Here is a 17,796-nt window from a genome sequence, read left to right on the forward strand (position 1 = left end):
TTAAATTCTTACCCAGAAGTAAACATTAAATCACATTTATTTATGTATTTTCTAAATCTTTTTTTATAGAAAGCAATAAAACAACCAGAAATTAAGACTATCACAGGAAATCTGGGACTTGGTGGCATTATTTCTTCATTGGTGAAACAGTAAAGGAAACAAAGTTATAGAAGACCCCCGTCATGCCGCCTGTTTGATACCACAACCCCAGGTCATCTTATCCACTGATGTCTCCGTATACATTCTGCAGAGGGTCCTGGACACAGTCCTTCCTGCCCAATAATATAATATAGAGAGTGTGTGTCCTGCCTTTCAGATGGTTTAACTATACTTTGCTTCCACATCTTGGCCTTACTGAGGTCTTTTTGTGTAATGGTTGGTTAATTCTCATCATAACTGTACAGGAGAGGACAAAAATCTTCCCTCTATCCTCTTAGGTTTGTTAGTTGGGGCCTGAAAATTAAACGGACAAAGCCAGGTTAACAGGAGAAAAAGCATACAATTTTAATTGATGTTAATCTCTCTTTTTTTTTTTACATGTACAGGGGCTTCACAGAAAAAAGAGAAACCCAAAGAAGTGGATAGACTTGGAGGCTTATATGCCATTTTAATAAAGAGCAATAAATTGTAGAGAAGCAATTAGACAAAGAAAAGGGGGTTTGGGCTTCTAGGGCTGATAAATGATGAGAAAGTGACTAGGAAATATATGGGGGAAACTAATGGTAGATAGGGGTTATTTAGTGAGGACTTATTTGTGCAGACTCATCTGGGTGCCATTTCTGTCCCTGGTGATAAGGGTCATTCTCCTCTTCCTGGTACGGGAGAAGGAGGCACCTGCACAGGGGAAATTTATGCCCTGCTTTTAGGCAGATGAGAAGGGGGGGGCAGAGAGCTCTTTTCACATCTGTTTCTCAGTTGGCCTTTAACTGACAATAATCCTTCTGCCAACATGGCATTGTTGGGGGTGGCATATTCTGATCCCCTTCATAACCATCTTGAAGCTTGATCAAATGCTGGGCAGGGCAAAGAGAGGCGCCAGAGTCTCAGCTTGAGCCTTCCTTGAATAATGAGTGGGTCCCATTCAGTCCATCAGTCGCTTTAGAAACCCTGTAGTCCTTTAGAAACTAAAGTCCTTACTTCTGAGTTTTCAGGCAGATGGAAGGGGCCAAGAACAACAATTCCGAAATGAAAAATGTCCACATTTAATGAACTATTTTAGCAAAAAGAAAAATGCCTTTGATACTTCATGAGATTGATCAATTCACATCGGTTGAAATAATGGTTTCTGAAATCAGGGTATGAACAGACTCTCCCAGCTCGATGGGATACTCAGATTATCAGCCCTCCAAAGGAACAAAAGGAGAAGCAGAGGAGAGGGGAAGCAAAAGGGCTCCACCTCACGCTTCTCAGTGGGCTGCCATGACTCCTGCAGAACGACAGACCCTCCTGTCAGGGGGCCGCATCCCCACATCTGCCCCCATCACCCTGCACCATGAAGCCAGTCCTCAGATTGTGTACATTTCCCTCTGTATGCTATCCCTTGTCTATGCTATCCAGTTTTTGTCTTTATATTACTTATTTATTACTTATTTTCTTTTCGTTTATTTCTTTTTTGGCTGCGTTGGGTCTTCATTGCTGCGCGCGGGCTTTCTCTAGTTGCGGCGAGCGGGGGCTACTCTTCGTTGCGGTGCGCGGGCTTCTCATCGCGGTGGCTTCTCTTGTTGCGGAGCACGGGCTCTAGGTGCGCGGGCTTTAGTAGTTGTGGCGCACGGGCTTAGTTGCTCCGCGGCTATGGGATCATCTGGGACCAAGGATTGAACCCGTGTCCCTGCATTGGCAGGCAGATTCTTAAACATTGTGCCGCCAGGGAAGTCCCCAGTTTTTGTCTTTAAAAAAAAATTATTTGGGCTATCCAGAATCAACATGCAAAAGGAATACAGCTAAATGCGCTTCATTCTTTCCCAGATAAGAATTTTGTTCTCACTCTACTTTTACAGCTGGAATTAGCATAACAATCCACAGGGGTTTACTCACTGAGGGAAACACCAGGGTCCTCTTTAAGCAGTGGTTAATTACATCCTGCTATTTATCCCATTTATTAGAGGTTAACTAATTAGCACCCAGCCAGCTCCATTTTTAATCTAATGTATTATTCCTCTTTCCCCCCAGACTCCCAGTGTCCTCTGTGTAACACAGTCCTGAACCAGGTAACAAGCTAAGAGTCTGTCTTCTCTTCTAGGTGACCCAGGCCCCTTTTTCAAGGCCCATCTGGCTGCCTCTGCCTTGAGTCTGAGCTGTATCCTCTCTAGTCCTAGGTTTCTTTCGGTGCAATGACCAAAGACGCAGGCTTTGGAGCCAGACAAATGTGGGTTTCAATGTTAGCTTGGCCATTTAGAGGCTGGGGAACTTTAGGTAAGTCCTGATTTTCCGTTTCCTCATCTTTTCAATGGGAATGTTACTAACACACAGACTAATTATTGGGAATGTTATTCAACAAAATCTTACTCCCTTTCTCTTAAAGAATATTTTTTAAAGAAGATAAGAGATGTCTGTGAGGCAGCATTTCTGATTTACATTGTACATCACTGTACAATACATCATCCTCTCCATGGAGGTGCCGTTGGCAAACCTCCAGGCGCACAGGGAAGCACAGGTGGGGTCTTGTGTCCTTAGGCCAGGCTGCTCAGTGAGCCCAGCTGTTAACCCAGGTGTTTGCCCAGTTGTTTTCCTATCAGCCAACATAACTTGAAAGGCTCCTGGATCCTTTCTGCTGCTCCCACTATCCTGGACCGCTCCATCCCCCGTCCTCCCAGTCCCTTTGGTGTGTCTCCATACCTCCCTCCATTTATCCAAGCACAAATCTCACTGTGTCGCTGAAACTTTCTGTGACCCCTTCATCAAGAAAGGCAATCCTTCCCTCTTCCAGTTTTCTCCAGTCCTTACTGCCTTTCTGTCATTTATCTCTTACTGTTTCCTGCACAGTGCTTGTCTTTTCACCAGCGTTATGTGAGAAATTTCCTCGATGCTATGGTAGCTTCCAGTTCCACTACTGGGCAAACTATCTGTCTTAGTCCTATCAGGTGCTATAACAAAAGTACCATAGACTGGGTGGCTTAAACGACAGACATTTGCTTCTCTCAGTTCTGGAGGTTGGGAATTCCATCCAAGTTTAAGGTGCTGGCAGATCTGGTCCTGGTTTGTAAATGGCCATCTTTTCATTACATCATTACATGCACAGAGCAGAGGGAGAGAGAGGGGAAGCAAGCTCTCTCTTCTTATAAAGGCACTAATCCCATTCATAATGGCTCCACCCTCATGACCTTATCCCCTCCAAAGGCTCCACCTCCAAATACCATCCCATTGGGGTTTAGGGTTTCAACATATGAATTTAGTGGGGACACATTCAGTCCATAACGCAATCCCAGAGGTCTTGGGACAAAAAGACTCTCAGGCTTGAACCACACGGTTTATTGAATCAGTTGAAAACACCCAGTGAGAAACAGGGAGGAAAAGATGAGGTAGGTTATGGCTTCCCTGGTGGTGCAGTGGTTAAGAATACAGCTGCCAATGCAGGGCACACGGGTTCAAGCGCTGGTCTGGGAAGATCCCACATGCCATGGAGCAACGAAGCCCGGGTGCCACAACTACTGAGCCTGCACTCTAGAGCCCGTGAGCCACAACTACTGAGCCCAGGTGCCACAACTACTGAAGCCTGTGTGCCTAGAGCCCGTGCTCTGCAACAAGAGAAGCCACCGCGATGAGAAGTCCATGCACTGCAACGAAGAGTAACCCCCACTTGCCACAACTAGAGAAAGCTTGCACGCAGCAATGAAGAACCAACTAGCCAAAAATAAATAAATAAAATAAATTAATTAATTAAAAAAAAAAAGATGAGGTAAGTTAACCCACTCAGGTTAGGGTGCAAGTGAGTCAAAGGACCACGCTACTTGTTTCCTCAGTTAATGCAGAGTTCACATGTCCTGTGTTCTCTGCCACAACAGCCTTCCCTGTTCATGGTGTGGTTATGCAGCCCAGAGTTGAAGTTTGAACAAGGAGGCTCAGCAGAGGAAAATGTCTGAGCCAACACATACTTGCTCTATGAGAGATGAAAGGGGCGAGTGTGCCTGGCCAATAAGTAGCTTGCTGAACAGCCATGGGTTTTATCTATGTTACTAGGCAAAACATACGTGGAGCCAGAATGAGACCAAAATGATGTCACCAATGGTGGTGGATTTAGGAATGATAGCTGTCATCCTAGAGGTGGCATAATCCATACCTTACGACTTGTTCCTTCCATCCTTTTCTGTCTATAAGTAGCATCCTTGTCTCATTCTTTTTTTTTTAATGTGGCAAATATACATAAAACTTAACCATTTTAACCATTTTCAAGCACACAGTTCAGTGGCATTAAGTATATTCACCATGTTGTGCAACCATTACCACCACCCATCTCCAGAACTTCCACACCACCCAAACTCTGTATCCATTAAATGTTAACCCCGATTGCCCACCTCCCTCCAGCCACTGGCAGCCTCTATTCTACTTTCCTCTGTTCACGTCTCCATGAATTTGCCTATTCTGCATAATCCATATAAATGGAATCATACAACAGTTGTCCTTTTATGTCTGGCTTATTTCACTCAGCATAGCGTTTTCAAGACTCATCCATGTTGTAGCCTGTATCACAATTTCATTTGTTTTTAAGACTGAATAATATTCCATTGTATGTATAGACCACATTTTTTTTTTATCCATAATCTGCTGACGAACATCTGGGTCATTTCTAGCTATTGCTGTGCCCATTGGTGTACCAGCATCTGTTAAATCCCTGCTCTCAATTTTCTCAGGTATATACCTACAAGTGCAATCGCTAGATCCTATGGTAATTCTTTGTTTAACTCGTTGAGGCTCATCCTTTTTTATCTGTTCAATACTCATATGCTCTATTTATTTTTCTATAGCTCACATGTCTCATAAGCTTTGTCTTAGTCCATTCGGGCTATTATAACAAATTACCATAGACCAAGCAGCTTAAACAACAAACATTTTTTTCTCACAGTTGTGGAAGCTGGGAAGTCCAAGACCAAGGTTCCAGCAGATCTGCTGTCTGGTGAGGACCTGTTTCCTTGTTGGTAACTTATTGTAACCTCACATGGCACAAGGGACGAGGGAGCTACCTGAGGTCTCTTTTATAAGGGCACGAATCCCATTCCTGAGGGCTTCACCCTCATGAGCCAATCACCTCCTAAAGACCCCACTTCTCATACCATCACCTTGGGGGTTAGGACTCCAGCCTATGAATTTTGAGGGGACACAAACATTCAGTCCGCAGCACACTTCTCTACTTAGTTTTCCTCATTTTCTGTAGCAGAACTGAGTCATCTTAGGTATGGCAGCTGATTCACATTACAACCCCTGTCTGTATTATCTGCCAAGCAACACGGTCAGACCTGATCATGGACCTTGACAAAACTTCTACAATCCTCAGGTCAGAGCTATGCACAGAATACCTGGACCAGAGATTTATTAACTTATGGATTGCTATGACTGAGCTCAGAAAAAAGCCAAGAGCCCTCCATCCCCCTGCTCCTCACTCCCACGCCCTCTCTGCGCCACTTGTGCTCTCTGCGTTCCTTCACACACTCTGTAGGGTTTACCTGCTCTGCACACCGTCACTGTGGCTGGCTTCTCTGGCCACCACTTCCTGCTCCTTTGATGTGGTTTTGATGTTTGCTGCCAGGGGGTTCCCAGGGCTGTAGCTTGCTCCTCTGGAGAGACCCATCCAGACCCTCAGCCTCAGACTGGTCCACCCAACCAGCTGCCACCAGGGCCCCTTGGTGCCAACAGCCCAAGAGCATCAGGCACTTTCCAATCCTCCCCTGAACAGGCAGATTTAATCCTCTCACGTTCTCTGCAGGAACTTCTGACCAATTGAGCTGCTTCTGCTCAACCGAGGCTCCCAAACCCAGTCACGCTGAAATGCGCTTACGTGTGTGGATGGCTGTTCAGAGCAGAACCCCGGCTGGAGGGTACATACGCACTTCCTGGCCCCAGGCATAAACACCACATATGTATTTTTTCCTTTCAGAAGGGATATTTTTCATGCTTGTAATGAAGTGTGGTCAGAACATATTCTCTTCTAGAATATTTTACGTCAGCCAGAGGCTTTTCCTTCTGCTCTATACATGTGAATAAAAAAGGGAGTCAGCAAAGCATGTCATTAAATATTTTACACACGTGTCAGTAGATGCAGTTCTAGAGCAGACTTCTTTTCTGGGGTATTTGTTGGTGATTTAAAGGGAAAGGCGAGAGATTAGACTCTGTGCCTTTCACAGTAGCTTCAATCTTTGGGTTGGGAAAAACACAGAAATATCTCAATGTGATGTAATAGCTAAATAATTATCTAAACATGATCAGGATTTCCACTGAGAAGTTATCAAGTTTGAAGTCTATCAAATTGCAGACTGCTGAAAATAGAGGTTCTTTTTTGTCTTATGAGGTTTCCTGTTTCTGTGCCATCTCTCCAACTGACTGAAGAATCAAGAAGAATATTTTGCTTGAACTTTCCCTGTAGGGCGACCCTGGCAAAGGTCTTTTCCCATTTTAAATTCCCTAAGATCTTGCACTGCAGAGGTGAGGTGTGTGTGTGTACATACACACATACATATATGCTTGTATACATATACATATACACATGTTGTATAACATTTATTTTTTCCTCTTGAAACACCCATTTCCAACCTTCCTCTCATTTTTGTAAACCCCCTTTTTCCTTCCCGGCCCCTTGCAATTCAAAAGGGTTTTCTTCTTCCCCCTTTATGTGAGTGTTCACTCATATACACTCGTGACAGGATGTATTCAAATTAAATGCTTAGAAAATTCAGAGACCGAGTTTCTTCCACCCCCAGTCTGGGTTTTCTGACTTGCCGATGCATCTTCAGTTAGCTGTCACTTCGGAAGGTCAGCTGCACTCGCTGGCTGTTGATTGACAGGCTGGAACGGGGAGGGTCAGGGGGCGCCCAGGAGCCAGGCATCTTGGCAAAGGAGGAGAGCGTTTGCTCCCATTAGGCTCGGGATCAGTGCTGGGCATCGCCCCCAGCCCCGAGCCAGCGCCTCAGGGTCAGCTTGGGTCTGTCTGTCTGCCTCCCTCCTGTACTCCTTCAAGTCCTGTTTTGAGAGGAGATAGCTGCTGTCAGGATAATTAAAATGAAAAGATGGTTGACAGAGGCATCGTCCGTGTGCTGAGTTTTGTAGCCAAAGTACCCCATTAGCTAAGGAGTCTTGTGGACACCTGAAATTCCCCAAGCTCCCTGCCTACCTCCTAGGTGGGTGGGACTCCACTCTGAAGAGAATTCAATGTAAAATACCCTGCGTGGGGGCCAGGAAACAAACACTCAGTACCTGGGGACCATCTTAGTCTGCTAGGGCTGCCGTAACAAAGGACCACAGACTGAGTGGCTTAAACAACGCATATTTATTTCCACACAGTTCTGGAGGCCAGAAGTCGAGATCAGGGTGTGGGCAGGGATGGTTTCCTTTGAGGCCTCTCTCCCTGGTGGGCAGATGGCAGCCTTCTCCCTGTGTCCTCACATGGCCTTTCCTCTGTGTGTCTGTGTCCTAATCTCCTCTTCTTATAAGGGCACCAGTCATACTGGAATAGGACCCACTATAATGCCCTCATTTTAACTTAATTACCTCATTAAAGCCCTTGTCTCCAAATATATCATATTCTGAGGTACTGGGAGTTAGGCGGTTAACATAGGAATTTTGGTGGTGTAACAGAACTGTTGTTAACTCTTCCCAGGAAGAGGCCTGAACCCCTCAACTTGATCTTCCTGACCCTGTCTCCGCTGGAGGTAGCTCCGTGTAGGTTCTGGAATCAGCCGAAGGTGGACTTGGACCCCAGCTGGATCCTTTCCAGCTGTGTGACCTTAGGTGGGTTACTTAATATCTCTGAGCTCTGGTTTCCTCTGCTGGGAAACGGGGACAAAATACACACACCTCAGGGTAAGCCTGTGGATTCAGTGAGGTGATGTAGAAGAGCCTGACTTGGTATCTGACTCAGTACCCACATGCCCTACCTTTCTTTCCTTTTGACTCATTCCCTTGTCTGAGGTCGCTAAGGACATCGCATCCAGACAGCAGACAGATGCGTTTATTTCTATCGGGTCAGCAGTTACCAGCTGGGCCACTCTCCACGCCCACCTCAGTACATCCTGGAACCTCCAGGGAAGGTTCTCTGTCTCCCGGGACCCTCGTCTCTTCCTGAGCCTGCTCTGTGCTCCTGGGCTGGGTTCAGGGGTAGGGACGGGCTAGGGAGCCTCATCTCCAAGGGCGCTTGTCCCCACACAAGCAGGGGGCAGGGTGTAGATGCCAGAGTGGCCACAGACGGAAATCAGAAGGTTCCAGGCTTGGACCGGGGCCAAAGCAAAAGCCCCCGTTGTTAGATTCCAGTGATGAGCAGTTTCCCAGGCCGGGGAAGGTGACCTGTGGCTTGTCAGAGGGCCGGAAGGTACTACTCAGGGCAGTGGAGGAGAGGAAGAAGGTGGGGAGGCGGCCAGGCTCGCTGGGAGAGAAGGCAGCACGTGGAGGACGGCCCTGAATTCAGGGAAGACGGTTCTCAGCCAGAAGGAGCGTCGCAGGGCAGTTGGTATCAATCCCTTCCAAGTGCAGCTCCCATGCTTGCCAGGCGGCTCCGCTGAGGCGGGGGTCCTGGGGGTAGCACCCTCTGGCAGAGAAATGATGAGAGAGGGGCGAGGCCAGCCCTGTGAAGGGCTTTGCATGGGGACAAGCTGGCCCGCTGGGGGCCCCGTTCTCTCCTGTCTCCCTGTTGCCTTTTCCTGCCCTGCGCTGCTAATTCCCATCTTCTTCAGAAAGTGCAGAGAGGGGAAGGGGTCATAGGGAAGCAAGTCTGTTGTGCTTGGCGGGAGAGCTGTGTGAGGGTTATGTGGGTATTTTGTGCTTAGAGGCACCCCCTTTCTGCCCAGTGCAACAGAAAATAGACAAAGGTTAAGCAAGTGCTGGCCATTCCCTAGCCCGAGCATCTTCCTGAAGTTTTGTCCGGGTGGAGAAGGAAACATTGGATGGGAAGAGGGTCCTAGCCTCCCCCAACTTATCCACGAAGAAACAGATGTCTCTTAGCCCCACTGTCCCTCCGCCGAGTCTGGCTGTGCGTCCAGAGCCCTTCCTCCGCCAGCTGGCAGCCCCGGGTTGGTGGGGTGGCCCGGGCCTGGCCTTTCACCATGATTTCCTGATCTCTGTTCCGCATCTCTCCTGGGCCTCATTTCCCTTGTCTGCGCCTGCGGGTCAGGCCTTTCCCAAGTGGGGCTAGATGCTGGCCGTTGAACCCCTACTTCCTCGATGGGGGTGTTGCTCTATCTGGTTGGACTGAAAGGCCCTGCACCCCCAGAGTGACCCCCCTTTTCACGCGAGCGACAGCTGCGGCGTGTTGGAGCCGACCACCATCCGCTGACCGCAGGGATCCGCGTTTCCGGCCCTCCCCTCTTCCCACACCCAGCAGCCGGCGAAACCAAAGCAGGTTGATCCCTCCAGGCCACCAGCCTGCCACTGTGGTGGCAAGGGTGCCTCCTGGCTGGGCCCACAAGCCCTGGGGTCTGGGAGAGTGTCCACGCGGGAGGTGTCCAGGGCAGTGGGTGTAGATCAACAGTGGGCGCTCCCAGAGCCGTCTGTGCTGCTCCCACTCTCTTCTCTGAGCGCTTCCCTGCAGCTCGCTCAGCTGTCTCACTGTTTCCGAGTCTTCCTACTTTGACTACCTCTCGCCTGGGATGCTGCCCCGGCCTCCTAACTTGTTCACCCCTCCCCGCCCCGTCTCTCCCTGCTTCCGTGAACCCTACACACTGCTGCTCTGATCTTACTTCCTGATGACAAATGTTTATGATTCTCTATTGCCAACCATATTCAGGGAGTCTGCAGTGGACCCTCCACCTCCTTTCCCAATGTCAACCCTTTGGCTGGAATCCCCCTTTGCCCCCCGTCATTCCTGGACGTGCTCTGTGGTTTCTTTCCTGAGTGCTTTGGTTCACACTCTTCCCTGTACCCCAAATGCCCTTCTCCTGGGTCTCTTGAGACACTTTAAGACCCTGCCTTTGAGCTTTAGGCACAAACATCCCGAATCTGCTGTTGGTGTGATTGGTCCCCACCCTACTCCCACCAGAGACTTAGGCAACCCACCCTGGACCTGTTTGAGAATTGCCCCGCCCCTGAGTGACGCAAAAGCAGAGTCATAACACATCTCAAGAGAGACCTTGAACTTCACTTTTGAATCAATTGGAAATTTGGACAAAACTTTTCTACATGATGTCTGTCCCTTTCACTTTCAGTTCAGGGAGACTCACTGAGCTCTCTTCAAGGATGTGGTGCTCCGTGCCCGGCAAACAATAAATTCACGTCTGTACATTTAGGCTACCCTGCTTGTCTTTGTTCTATCGTAAGACCCTAGTCAATGTTTTTTTGATTTTCCAGCCAAAAGTCATCCTCTTGTCTTTCCAACTCCTTCAGCATTTTGTCTGTTCTCGTGAAGCATGCCCTTATCTTCTTTCATTCTTTCATCTAACAGATACCCAGGCATTATTATTATACCAGGCACTGTTATTTGCACTGGGTTACGGTAGTGAACAAAACAGACAGGGATCTCATGGAACTTACATCATCTACAGATAAAGACAATAAACACCCAAAAGTAACATATATAATATGTTAGACGTTGATAAGTCATGGAGAAAAATAAAACAAGGATAGAGATACAAAACGTTGGAGGATGGTAAGAATTTTAAATAAGAGGTCTTATAAACTTGACCTAAGCCATTTTGGATGTGCTCAATTCTAAGGGTTTTTTTTTTGGTAGATGGTGGTAGCCGCTGAGAAGTTAGAGGTAGGTGGGTGTTAGCCACTCCCCCATAATGTCACTGTCAGGAAATAATCAAAGTACAACTCAAACCAGATTCTGCTTATGACTTTTATTAACCAAATACTTATTAGCAAAGCAGGCCTAAAATTGTTCATAAAACCTGTTCTGAATTCCCATCGACCTTTCATATTTCCCAGGTTCTGTGCCTCTAATCAGGGTCATGTACCATGAATCCCTCCAGACCAACATCTGGATATGGGACAGAGTAGGGATCGAGTGTCTCGTGATGGGTACAGGTTACAAGCCTTGTTGGATTCTTACCCTTTTAGGTAAGCATGGGGAGTGCCTAAGTCCCTACATGATTGCAGCCAAATGCTGGAGCCAATCCCACCCCCCCCCAAATTTTAATTTTACTAAGAAAGCAATCCTTCACTTTTGTTGTGGTTCTTCACTTGTTGCTAGTTTCACCGACAAAGACTTATCTTCTGAATTTAGCGTGCTAATCAGCAGAGTGTTGGTTGTGGCTTGAGATGGGGGTAACGGAAACTCTGGGAGCAGCATCCTTAGAGCATGGCCTTTGCTGGGAGAATACCAGCTGAGTATTCCTGGACTGTGCATTCTTTTTTTTTTTTTTAGTTGAAGGATAGTTGATTTACAATGTTATATTCATTTTAGGTATACAACACAGTGATTCGAGATTTTTATAGATTATTCTCCATTTCATAGTACTAGAAAATATTGTCTATATTCCCTGTGCTGTACATTATACTCTTGTAGCTTATTTATTTTATACCCAGTAGTTTGTACCTTTGACTCCCCTTCCCCATCCTGCCCCTCCCCCACCCTGAACTGCACATTCCTGATGGCACGTTAACTGTCTCTAGAATTAAAACTGAAATGAGGTGGCACGTACATAATACCCCACTGACTATAATGAATTTTAAAGTAAATTACAAATATTGTAACAGGTGTCCAGGGAAGACCTCACTGGGAAAGGGACATCTCAAAAGACTTGAAGGTGGTGGAGGAGTGACCCAAGCATGCTCTGGGAAGCCTTCTAGGCTGAAGGAATAGTAAGTGACCAAGAAGGGGGGGATGGTGCCAGGAAGGTCATAGAGTCAGATCCCGTGGAGCCTTGCAGGCCATTGTAAGTGAGATGGGAGCCATGGAGAGTTTCGCACGGAAGAGTGACATGATCTGGCTTAGGGTTTCATGGGATCAATCAGGTCACCTTGTGGAGAATAGATTGATGGGGACAAAAACCAAAGCAAGGAGACCAGTTAAGGATCCATGAAATAGTCCAGGTGAGACTGGCCAGGGTAGTGAGAAGTGGTCACATTCTGCACGTACATTGAAGGCAGAGCAGCTGGCTGTGGTGATGGATTGGAGGTGGGGTGGGTGAGGAAGAAAGAACTCAACGTTGACTTAAGCTGTTTGGACTGAGCAACCGGAAGGCTGGAGTTGCAGTTCACTGAGGTGGGGAAGAGGGTAGGAGAAGAAGGTGTTGGGGGCGGGTGGGTAGATCAGGATTTCAGTTTAGCAAGTCTGAATGGTGAAGAGGTGACGTGGTGTACACAGTTGGATATCGGAGCCTTATGTTCCAGAGAGAAGGTTAAGCGAGAGTCATACATTTGGGAGTAATCAACACAGAGATGGTGCTTAAAGACATGACTCTGGACGAGGAACCCCGGAAAGCAAGATAGAAAGTAGATAGAAAAGACAAGAGGTCCCAGGACCGAGCTCTAAGACCCTCCAACATGAAGAGATCAGAGGGGCCGGGAAGAATTATCACAGACTTCTGAGAAGGAGCCACCAGTGAGATGGGGAGGGTCGACCAGCTGTGACGATGAGGACAGAGATATGACCCCTGGGTTTAAAAGCATGGAGGTCACTGCAGCCCTTGATGAGAAGTAGGGCAGGCAAGCGGTTGGTTGGAGTGGATTCAAGAGAGAACCACATGAGCACAACTGGAGACGTGAATATAAACCACTCTTCCAATCAACATTACTGAATAGGGCCGGAGAACGATGGGAGGTAAGTCCCTTTAGGGTGCTGTTTGCATTCGGCCAATCCCATATTTCTTGATCATCTACCACATGTTAGGGATGGGTTTGAAATGAACAAAGCTAGAGCCACGCCTCTCCCTGGGAGCCACCACCCAGCAGAGGAAATTCAGCCACAAACAGTGACAGCATTCTGCTAACGGGATTTTACCAAGTGCTACGGGTACAGAAAAAGCCAGGGACAAACTGTGGGGAAGTTCAGGGAAGCAGTGTCCCATGTTCTTGAAGGAACAGTGGTGTTGGTGTCCCATAGAGTCAGGGAAGGAAGTTCTTCACAGCAGAAGGAAGAGTGTTGTCAAGACGTGAGTATGGGGTGCCTGGAGTGTGTGCAGCACGGGTGTTGGGGGCTGAGTCTGTGAAGGAGGTAACCTGCCTTGGTAACCACCTGGTGTGGAATTTGAACTTGTATTCGCTAGGCAACAGGGAACCCTGAGAGTTTTTTGGGGTTTTTTTGGTTTTTTTGCGGTACGCGGGCCTCTCACTGTTGTGGCCTCTCCCGTTGCGGAGCACAGGCTCCAGACGTGCAGGCTCAGCAGCTGTGGCTCACGGGCCCAGCCGCTCTGCGGCACGTGGGATCTTCCCGGACCGGGGCACGAACCCGTGTCCCCTGCATCGTCAGGCGGACTCTCAACCACTGCGCCACCAGGGAAGCCCTCCCTGAGAGTTTTTGACTCTTGCAGTGACAGGATCTCATCTGTGTTTGGGTAAGATACCTCTAGGGTTTTAGGAGTAGAGCTTGGAGGCAGGGAGACTAGCAAGGTGTTTTTGCAGCAGACTAGGCAAGAGACAGAGGGGCCCAGATTAGGGAAATGCCGTGAGGAGGTGCAGGAGGGTGTGAAGGCAGAGAAAGCCGCAGAATGGAGTGATGGCCCTGGATAGGACTTGGGCAGAGGGAGGTGTCACTGACTCAGAGTTTGTGGCTCAAACCCGGCAGATGCGTTGATGAAGTTCTTGGTCTCCATGGTACCTAACATGTCATAGACGCGTGAAAAATGTTCCTTGGTTGTTGAACTTAAATATGAAAAACGTAAAGAGAGTTTTAAAATCAGTTTGTAGGAAATCATCCCCCCCTATAATGTCCAAGTTCATGGAGACCGTGGGCAGATGTTAGGTGTAACCGGCAACCACAAGAGGCCTTCCGCTGAGCTGGGCACTCACCATCTCCCAGAGGGGCAGAGAGAACCACGTGGATGAGTAACCTGAACAAAACCTATTGACGATATGTGATATAAAGCTGTATATTGAGTGATTCAGATGAGACGTACTGCAGGAGTCTGGAGAACAAAAAGACCCCCTGAGACACCCAGTTAGGCCCTGGAGGGCAGGCGGGCTTAGGACAGGGCTGATAATGATTATAAATATCTATCAAGCAGTTGCCAGTGCCAGGAGTTGTTCCAGGATTCACTGCTCATCCAGTGAATCCACACAACGGGCCTTTGTGGCGACTACGCCCAATTTACAGATGAGGACAGTAAGGCCCGCAGAACCCAGGGCGCTTTCTGGAGGTTCTCTGGTGAGAACTCACAAGCCGCAGAGCCAGGACTGTGACCCAGGTGGCTGGCTTCAGAGTCCTACTCTGGACCCTTTTCCTTACTGTGCCCTGGTGCGCACAGGTAGAGGGGGACAAAGAGGCCACCTAAGCGGGGCTCAAGAGTGAGTTTGGGGTGCAGTGAGCCTCCTTGACTGGCCCAGAGGAGCCATGCTGGGCCAAGCAGGCAGGGGGGCAACTTTGACGGCTGCTCTCCTAGCCCTGGACAGTTGATTGCCAAGGGGAGGCCCTTTCTAAGCATAGAGACCACGGGAGAAGCAGCAGGGAGGAAGCCGAGAGGGGCTGCAGTTAGGAACTCCATCCCCAGACCCCAAACACCAGCAAGGATGATTGATACCAGGCTTGGCAAACAGGGCAGTGCAGGAGGGGCCGGGATGGGATCGACCCCATGCGAAAGGCGTCTCCAAGGACACTCAGCAGCTTTAGGGTCCGTCAGCCCGGCTGGGTGGAGTTGGGGTCCCTTTCAGTGCCTGGGGGGCTTGAGCTAAGTGAGAGTTTGTCTCCCAAGCTCAGTGAATGTAGCTGTTTCAGCCACAAGGATTTTCCCCTCCTTTTCATCACACCCTCTGGGGTTGCAGGAAGAAAAGCAGCCCAGGAGTAGGGCTCGGTGTAGCAAACCTCAGACCCCCGCCTCCCTCCGTCTCCTGTCTCTTACATAACCGTCCTGCTCTCCTTCTGGCCAGCTCGCTTCAGCCCAGGGCTCCCGTGCGTCTGTTCGTGCGTCTCTGCTGCGAGCCGCTGCCCAGAGGGACCACCAGGCCCGCGTCACAGCCTCTACAGCTCAGCGCTGAGGGCTGAAGGCCGAGCTCTTGACTCATCCCGGCCCCGAGCCTGCAGAGCAGCTGGCCGGCTGCCTGGCCCCGTCACTTGGCTGCCTCCAGTGGCCTTTCTAGCCCCTCTCCACAGGCAGCCCTGTGGAGGGAGAGGATCCCAAACTAGTTTTGCAAAGAAGGCGACACAGCGATACCCATTCAAGCTACAAATACTTCACGTCTCCTGAAGTATTCGAAGTATGCGGGGCCAGGTGCTGCCCCAAAGGCCGAGCTGTAAACAAAACAAAGGAGAGGCTCTGCGCTCGGAGATTTCCCATTTTAGCAGATGAATGAGTGAGGTCAAGTAGCTTCTTGAGAATTCCAGCCTTAAGCTGACCCTGCCCCGCTGGACACCCCGTCGTCCTGTGTCCTGTGGCTCCTGCGTCCTCCTCTCCCGGCCGTGTCCAGCCTCCTGGTCCTGCTCACCTTGACAGTCCGCCCAGACGCAGGACCGAGGGCCTCTTCTGCCCCCCATAAGCTCCCATCATGGCCTCCAGAAGACACCAAAGGCTTCCCTAAGGTCCTGTGTGGGGCACGGCCAGCTGGAGACAGAGGTGACTCAGAAATTTCATCCCACTGATTGTTCAGGGAAAACTCCCCTCAACCTGATTTAGGTTAATCCAAACTGGGGGGTCCTGGGAAACTCATGTTTCTGAGCATCACGTGGATTTGGGGCAAGGTACATTCTGGAATCGACATTATCCACTTCCTGTGCTTACTATTTGAGGTCCAAGCTGGGAGACTGCAGGGGAGGGGACTTGGGGGAAGCTGAGCAGTGGCTGGTGCCTTGGGCACAGTGTGCTATGATGCTCTGTAACACGATGTTACTTGGAAACTGCCCAGTGGCAGATGACGGTGGAAATAGGCCAAGGATCTCACCTGCCCAGTATTTCCTCTTTTGGCCACAGCTCCGTGATTTTCCTTTGGGGAAATAAGCTTTCCCTCAATCGTGGTGGGATTGTCAATCAAGCTGCCTGTCTGCGATGGACACATCAAGGTGGCATCTCAGATCCTCTTTCTCTTGAGCAGACATGAGATCAGCGGCATGGATTTGTTCCAGGGGGCCTGTCGATATGACTCTGTTACTCAGATCCCAAATGGCCCTGGTTCCTGCCCTGCTGCTTGATTATGCAATTCTTTCTCCTATTCCAGGAACTACCCTGTATCTTCCAATACATTCATTTTCTTGCTTAGATTATCCAGAGCTGTTTTCTGTTGCTCGCAACCTTACAACTTGGAGTGATAGGAAGGGTGATCTGCAGCTGTCCCTGGACCTGATCCTGCACAGGGACAGGTTGACATAGAACCGGTCAGGCTCACAGGGTCCTCAGAGCCCTGCTTTCCTCGGTGACGGCAGAGAGAGGAGGGGGCAGCTGGCAGAGAGAGGAGGGGGCAGCTGGCAGAGCCCCTCAGCTGCACTGGGATGGCCATCAAATGACTCCCATCCCTCTGCTGCATGCTCAACATGGCCTTGAAGAAAACGCCTTCATATTTTGGACTGTGGTTTCCAGAACATTCTCTTTACCTTGCACGTGTCCTGGGTGAAGAGGAGGGAGGTTCTCTCAGCATCTGCCCAGCACCCACCCTGGCCTCCCAGCCCTGACCCCTCACCAGACCAGGCTCCAAACCAGCTGTCTCCCTCCTCACCCTTCCCCTCTCTTCCAAATCAGCTCACCCAAGAGCCCTGGAGCTAGGTCAGTACTAGGAGATAAGGAGAGGGTACAACAGAGAGGAAAGAACCAGAACTTTAAGTTTGACACACGTATTGGCTGCAGCTCTGCCACCTGCAGGGATGTGGCCAGTTTTGCTTACTGTTGCATCTCCAAAGGTGGCTCCTACTAAGCGCTCAGTGGATGGTTGCTCTCAAATGAACCTGCTCCTAAGGAGGGTGGGCTCTCTGGGGGGCCCTCCCTTTCCCCCCTGTATGTCCAGGAGGCAGTATACACCCTCCCTCAATGCGTTCAAGTTGAGGCTGGTGGTGGGGCGGGGGACCATCTAAAAGGGATGTTTTAAGGGGATCCAAGTTCAAGATGGGAAGTTGGGCTAAATGAACTCTAAGATCCCGTCTAACCTGGGGCTTGATTAGTCTATAGCTATTTTTTGCTTTTTAACTTAAAAAATATTCTTACCGTGAATTTTTCTAGCATACAGAAAAGTACACAAATAATACAATAATTGACAAACACATATGTAACAACCCCCTGTCAAATTTAACCTCTTGCCATGTTTATTCCGGATACGAATGAACTCTCTGCAGATTTGTAGGGTTTTCTTTTTTAATTAAATATTTATTGAGGTATAATTTACATATAAAAAGTACACAGATTTTGAGTGTACCGTGTGGTAAGCTTTGGCAACTGTGTATGTATGTGTAACGAGCACCCCAGACAAGATATAGAATTTTCTCTCATGTATTTTTTCCAGTCAATCCCCCCCTGCCAGAGGCAACCACTGCCCTGATTTCTCTCACCATAGATTAGTTTCGCCTGATCTAGAACTTTCCAT

This window comes from Leucopleurus acutus (assembly GCF_964270905.1).
Source record: "Leucopleurus acutus genome assembly, chromosome: 21".
Lineage (NCBI taxonomy): Eukaryota > Metazoa > Chordata > Mammalia > Artiodactyla > Delphinidae > Leucopleurus > Leucopleurus acutus.